Raw genomic sequence first — 6,803 nt, forward strand, 5'->3', positions numbered from 1 at the left:
ATCACAGATCTGAAGGCATAACATTCGTTGCTAAGAATGGATCCTTTCTAGAGAAGGAGTTTCTCTCGAAAGAAGTGAGTGGGAGGAAAGTAGAGCTTGATAAGGTAATTTGAACGTTGTCCCGAATTGGAAAGTAGTTCATCACAGAAATCAGTTCCAGTGATGCCTACACCAATTAGTGAGGAAGCTAATGATGATGATCATGAAACTTCAGATCAAGTTACTATCGAACCTCGTAGGTCAACCAGAGTAAGATCTGCACCAGAGTGGTACGGTAATCCTATTCTGAAAGTCATGTTACTAGACCATGATAAACCTACGAACTATGAGGAAGCGATGATGAGCCCAGATTCCGCGAAATGGCTTGAGGCCATGAAATCTGAGATGGGATCCATGTATGAGAACAAAGTGTGGACTTTGGTGGAGTTGCCCGATGATCGGCAAGCCATATTGTATAAATGGGTCTTCAAGAGGAAGACAGATGCTGATAGTAGTGTTACTATCTACAAAGCTCGACTTATCGCAAAAAGGTTTTCGACAAGTTTAAGATGTTGACTACAATGAGATTTTCTCAACTGTAGCGATGCTTAAATCTGTCCGAATCATGTTAGCAATTGCCACATTTTATGAAATCTGGCAAATGGATGTCAAAACTGCATTCCTTAATGGTTTTCTTAAAGAAGAGTTGTATATGATCCAACCAGAAGGTTTTGTCAATCCTAAAGGTGCTAACAAAATGTGCAAGCTCCAGCGATCCATCTATGGTGCAAGCATCTCAGAGTTGGAATATACGCTTTGATAAGTTGATCAAAGCATATAGTTTTATACAGACTTGCGGTGAATTCTGTATTTACAATAAAGTGAGTGGGAGCACTACCGCCTTTCTGATAAATATATGTGAGTAACATATTGTTGATCAAAAATGATGTAGAATTTTTTGGGAAAGCATAAAGGAGTACTTGAAAGGAGTTCTTTAAAAGAAAGACCTCAGTAAATCTACTTACATATTGAGCATCAAGATCTATTCAGATAGATCAAGACGCTTGATAAGTTTTTTCAATAAGTACATACCTTGTCAAGATTTTGAAGTAGTTCAAAATAGAACAGTCAAAGAAAAAGTTCTTGCCTGTGTTGCAAAGGTGTGAAATTGAGTAAGACTCAAATCCCGACCACGGAAGAAAATAGAAAAGAGAATGAAAGTCATTCCCTATGCCTCAGTCATAGGTTCTATAAAGTATGCTATGCTATGTACCAGACCTATTGTATACCTTGCTCTGAATTTGGCAAGGGAGTACAATAGTGATCTAGGAGTAGATCACTGGACATTGGTCAAGAACATCCTTAGTGAGGACTAAGGAAATATTTCTCGATTATGGAGGTGATAAAAGAGCCCGTTGTAAAGAGTTACATCGATGCAAGCTTTTTACACCGATCCAGATGACTCTAAGTCTCAATCTGGATACATATTGAAAAGTGGGAGCAATTAGCTAGAGTAGCTCCGTGCAGAGCATTGTAGACATAAAATATTTGCAAAATACATACGGCTCTGAATGTGACAGACCTGTTGACTAAGCTTCTCTCACGAGCAAAACATGATCATACCTTAGTACTCTTTGGGTGTTAATCACATATCGATGTGAGCTAGATTATTGACTCTAGTAAACCCTTCGGGTGTTAGTCACATGACGATGTGAACTATGGGTATTAACCACATATAGATGTGGATATTGGTGTTAAATCACATGGTGATGTGAACTAGATTATTGACTAGTGCAAGTGGGAGACTGAAGGAAATATGCCCTAGAGGCAATAATAAAGTTATTATTTATTTCCTTATTTCATGATAAATATTTATTATTCATGCTAGAATTGTATTAACCGGAAACATAATACATGTGTGAATACATAGACAAACAGAGTGTCACTAGTATGCCTCTACTTGACTAGCTCGTTAATCAAAGATGGTTATGTTTCCTAACCATAGACAAAGAGTTGTTATTTGATTAACGGGATCACATCATTAGGAGAATGATGTGACTGACTTGACCCATTTCGTTCGCTTAGCACTCGATCGTTTAGTATGTTGCTATTGCTTTCTTCATAACTTATACATGTTCCTATGACTATGAGATTATGCAACTCTCATTTACCAGAGGAACACTTTGTGTGCTACCAAACGTCACAACGTAACTGGGTGATTATAAAGGTGCTCTACAGGTGTCTCCGAAGGTACTTGTAGGGTTGGCGTATTTCGAGATTAGGATTTGTCACTCCAATTGTCGGAGAGGTATCTCTGGGCCCACTCGGTAATGCACATCACTATAAGCCTTGCAAGCAATGTAGCTAATGAGTTAGTTACGAAATGATGCATTGCGTAACGAGTAAAGAGACTTGCCGGTAACGAGATTGAACTAGGTATTGAGATACCGACGATCAAATCTCGGTCAAGTAACATACCGATGACAAAGGGAACAACGTATGTTGTTATGCAGTTTGACCGATAAAGATCTTCGTAGAATACGTGGGAGCCAATATGGGCATCCAGGTCCCGCTATTGGTTATTGACCGGAAACGTGTCTTGGTCATGTCTACATAGTTCTCGAACCCGTAGGGTCCGCACGCTTAACGTTTCGTTGACGATATAGTATTATATGAGTTATGTATGTTGGTAACCGAATATTGTTTGGAGTTCCGGATGAGATCATGGACATGACGAGGAACTCCGGAATGGTACGGAGATAAAGTTTGATATATGGGATAATAGTGTTTGATCTCCGGAAGGGTTCCGGAATTCATCGGAAGGGGTTCCGGATGTTTCCCGAAATGTTTGGGTACAAGAACACGTTATTTGGACCAAAGGGGAAAGCCCACAAGGTTTTTGGAAAGCGCAAAAGGAAGTTTTACGGAGTCCAGGGGCCAGACGCCAGGGTCCCTGGCGTCTGGGTCCAGACGCCGGGAACCCTGGCGTCTGGCCCTGGAGTCTGAGAAGGACTCTTGCCTTTCGGGTGAAACCGACTTTGTGGAGGCTTTTACTCCAAGTTTCGACCCCAAGGCTCAACATATAAATAGAGGGGTAGGGCTAGCACCAAAGACACATCAAGAAACACCAAGCCGTGTGCCGGCAACCCCGTCCCCTCTAGTTTTTCCTCTGTCATAGTTTCCGTAGTGCTTAGGCGAAGCCCTGCGGAGATTGTTCTTCACCAACACCATCACCACGCCGTCGTGCTGCCGGAACTCATCTACTACTTCGCCCGTCTTGCTGGATCGAGAAGGCGAGGACGTCATCGAGCTGAACGTGTGCAGAACTCAGAGGTGCCGTGCGTTCGGTGCTTGGATCGGTCGGATCGAGAAGACGTACGACTACATCAACCGCGTTGATAAACGCTTCCGCTTAGCGATCTTCAAGGGTATGAAGATACACTCTCCCTCTCGTTGCTATGCATCACCATGATCTTGCGTGTGCGTAGGAAATTTTTTGAAATTACTACGTTCCCCAACACCATCCTCATCCAAAATCGTGTTTTCCGCTCTGATTTGCCATGCTAATGTGGTTTCAGACTTGCCCAATATGTGATACTGTGTTTTGCAGTTCGTCAATGGACCAATAATCTCCCCAAGATACTAACTACTAATTTCTTCCACCCTCTTGGTTCTAACTATGTGCTCTGTCAAACTGTTTCCACCCTTGGCCTTCGGTACAACTGAAACATGAGATGTAGTCTTAACCCTCCACCTGACTTTTGTGTGTTTTCTGAATAATAAAAGTATCAAGCATTTGGTTTACTGGTTGTAATTGCTGTTTTAGGTTGATGTTTCACTGGACCTGGTGAAGGAGTTGAGCAGAGTAATATCTGAGCGAAAAAATTGAGGGGCGTGCTTTGGTTGTGCTCTCAGGTATTTTCCACACATAAAACTTGAAGTGTATTTTGCGTATTCGCCATTTTCTTCTTGATGCTTGAGAAAATCAAAAGATGCCTACAAATACACAGAGTTTTGCATCCCATAGTTAGTCCATCTCATGCACCCATGCTTCTGGTACACGGAGAAACACTTTTATCAGGTTATCCAACGTTTTAATTAGGATGTGTGTCGCTGTGGGTACCTGATACTCTAACATCCTTTCAGGCAGGTTATTTTACGAGGGTTGTGTGCACTGAACCCCATTTCTCTGGACGAAGGTATTCTTCTGGCCCTTTTCCAGCAACGGACATGCGACATAGCCAACTACACATTTTTCCTAACATTGATGTAATGTACTGCTAGAAATTGATTATATTTTTTTCAGTTAGTACATCGGATGTAATGTACTGCTAGAGATACGAATTAGTTTCAAGCACTATGATTTTACATCGAGATGATGTTTCTTTGTAGCAGGGACGATGAACAAGATGGGAATGAGGAGGATGCGACCTATAGATGGTTGCTATGGATCGGGAGGTTGATACTGAACATCATTTTTACTACTTATCCGGAATAGTAATATTGGGTTACAGGTCATGGTTAGTAGTTAACTGCAGAAATCAGAATATTGGATAGCAGTAACTAAGGCCATTGGCAATTTCTATCATATATCATAATTTATTTGTGTGATTCCTTTACCAACTACATGTTTCTATTTGTTTCCTATATTTTGTTTGTTCCTGAATATTTTATGAATTGTGTATTTCTATTTTAATACATAAGACTCTTTTTCATGCAATTTACTCAATGGCCTATATGAGAAGCCCTAAATAAAGCTATTCCTCATTTGTACGCTTTCTTACTTATATAGATCAAAATATGGAATTCTCTGCAGGTTAACTAATACATGCATCAGCTTTGTATCATAAAGATTTCACCATCCCAAGGTAATGGAAATAAGTTCACAAGATTCTCATGTTGAGGTCTGTACAAAGAGATACAAGGCAATGTCTGTGTGCTGGAAGGAGAAACTCACTGCCAAAGCTATAATCCCTGATGCTAAAGCCTGCATGTTCAGATCTGCAGAGTTTACTCATATTACTGTATGGTATATTATTAACTTTCTTTTTATACTTCATATTTGCAACTTATGTCATCCATTTTAGTATGATTTTACTTTTCAGACATTTATTAAAAAAACTGCAGTTAGGTTCTTCACAGCTAGGAGCTCTTAATCAATTGTAGTTATACTGAAAGATTAAGATGGAGGGAGTCATTAAAAATCAGCAATTGTTCCAGCCAACCGGTAGTAGTGGGTGCAGCATTTGAAGACACCAAAACGAGCCTTGGACTCTGATGGATGTAATGCCTGCCATTTATATATGTTGATTTAGTTCTACTAAACATATGCATGAAAAAAAAGTTTGTATTTGCTGACATATATCATGTATTTTAGCATGATTTTACTTTTCAGACATTTACTACAAAACTGCAGTTAGGTGCTTCAGAGCAAGGAACTCATAATTTTATTTTTTCTGCAGAATGATTAATACAGAGGGAGCCCTTTTGTCAGGTCATTTAATCATTTAATCATAGGTACATTATCTCAGGTAACTTACTACTACCTTTGTTCGAAAATAAGTGCCGTTAACTTAGTACACCTTTGGACTAGAATTCTACTAAATCCGTGACACTTATTTTGGGACAGAGGGAGTATTTCATTTTCTACCTGAACCAAGTTGTTATTTCATTTCTAAGAGGCAAAGAGTTCCTCCTGGTTAGTTTGCCACATTTTATATGTTTATCTATGTGCATTACTAATTCACTATATGCACCTTTAGTTCCCAGTTTTGGCTCACTTTCTTGATGCATCTCGGATGAGAGGAAATGAATGGATAATCTGACAAGCAATGTTCGGGCATACCCTTATATTTACGTCTGATGAAATGCTGCGGGTGCAAACTAATCAAGACTGCTGCCATGAGCAAAAGAGCAGACATTACTTATGAGAAAACAATAAAAGAATCCTCCGTGACTACATACCACAACGAGTCAAAGACGATGAAAGCACTACTCCATTGGTGGTGTTAGCAAGTGGAGTCTGGAGGGAGAACAACACAAAGTAGGAAATTGATTCCCTCGCCCTCGCTTGCTTCAACGACCCCGCCCGTCTTGGTGGGGTCGATTCCCCCATCGCCCGACTCATCTCCGACGAGTATGGCATCAGTGGGTACGCCCCGCCGTTCGTATGCTTGGCGGGTCCCAGAACACCCGTGACGTGTATGAGCTTGACTAGGGCGAGGGGCTCGTGCTCGTGCTCGAGCTCGACAAGACGCACTTCGATCTCGTCACCAACTACGAGCTGGACTATGAGACTCCAGAGCAGGCGGGGGCGACGAAGACGAAAGTGGGGGCAGTTCGAGCTTGTCGCTGCCGGAGACCCTGGAGAGGTGCGCGAAGAGACCTGGTTAGATTTGTTGGCCACCACTGGTAGATGCTCCATGTCTCCTCCTCTGGTTCCTTGTGCATTATTGGGTTGTCTCAATTTTTAGTTTGGAACACTTAGCTATGAATATTTTTTTGATTAATATTGATGTCGTTGTTACATATTGGTACTGGGAAGATTTTATGTATTATTGCTGAGCTCTCATGAGCAGGCCTAATTTTACAGATGTTTAGTGCACCGGTTCCTATTCATTTACAACACAGCCCTGTGATCTAATTGATGTTTCTCTGAATTTATGACAGGTAAACTGCCCTAATAACAAATTGGATGCCATCTCTCATGTTGCCGATTCAACCCTGGACGATGTTGTGCGGCCCGCGGCCATGGACGATGTGTTGTTGGACAACGACGCGAGGCCGAGGCAGCCAATGTGAATGACCACTGGGTATGTAATGCC

The 6,803-nt window shown here is 41.2% G+C and overlaps 2 long non-coding RNA genes across 5 annotated transcripts in view; both read left to right on the forward strand.

The window, feature by feature from the left end:
* Positions 1-4,503: 4,503 nt before the first annotated feature.
* LOC123064315 (uncharacterized) lies at positions 4,504-6,659 on the forward strand. Of its 4 annotated transcripts, XR_006430673.1 has the most exons (5): positions 4,504-5,008; positions 5,442-5,510; positions 5,609-5,677; positions 5,742-6,390; positions 6,649-6,659. It is a non-coding gene; the product is annotated as an uncharacterized lncRNA (long non-coding RNA). The 4 variants fall into 4 exon arrangements; XR_006430671.1 differs by lacking the exon at positions 6,649-6,659 and having other exon boundaries at positions 5,742-6,441; XR_006430672.1 differs by lacking the exons at positions 5,609-5,677; positions 6,649-6,659 and having other exon boundaries at positions 5,742-6,441.
* Positions 6,660-6,673: 14 nt separating this feature from the next.
* The window catches only part of LOC123068235 (uncharacterized), a 1,013-nt gene continuing 883 nt past the window's right edge, over positions 6,674-6,803 (forward strand). Inside the window, exon 1 of the long non-coding RNA XR_006431623.1 lies at positions 6,674-6,791. This is a non-coding gene — a long non-coding RNA (uncharacterized lncRNA). The remainder of the gene's footprint in view (positions 6,792-6,803) is intronic.

The sequence above is a fragment of the Triticum aestivum genome, chromosome 3B (assembly GCF_018294505.1).
Source record: "Triticum aestivum cultivar Chinese Spring chromosome 3B, IWGSC CS RefSeq v2.1, whole genome shotgun sequence".
Taxonomy (NCBI): Eukaryota; Viridiplantae; Streptophyta; class Magnoliopsida; order Poales; family Poaceae; genus Triticum; species Triticum aestivum.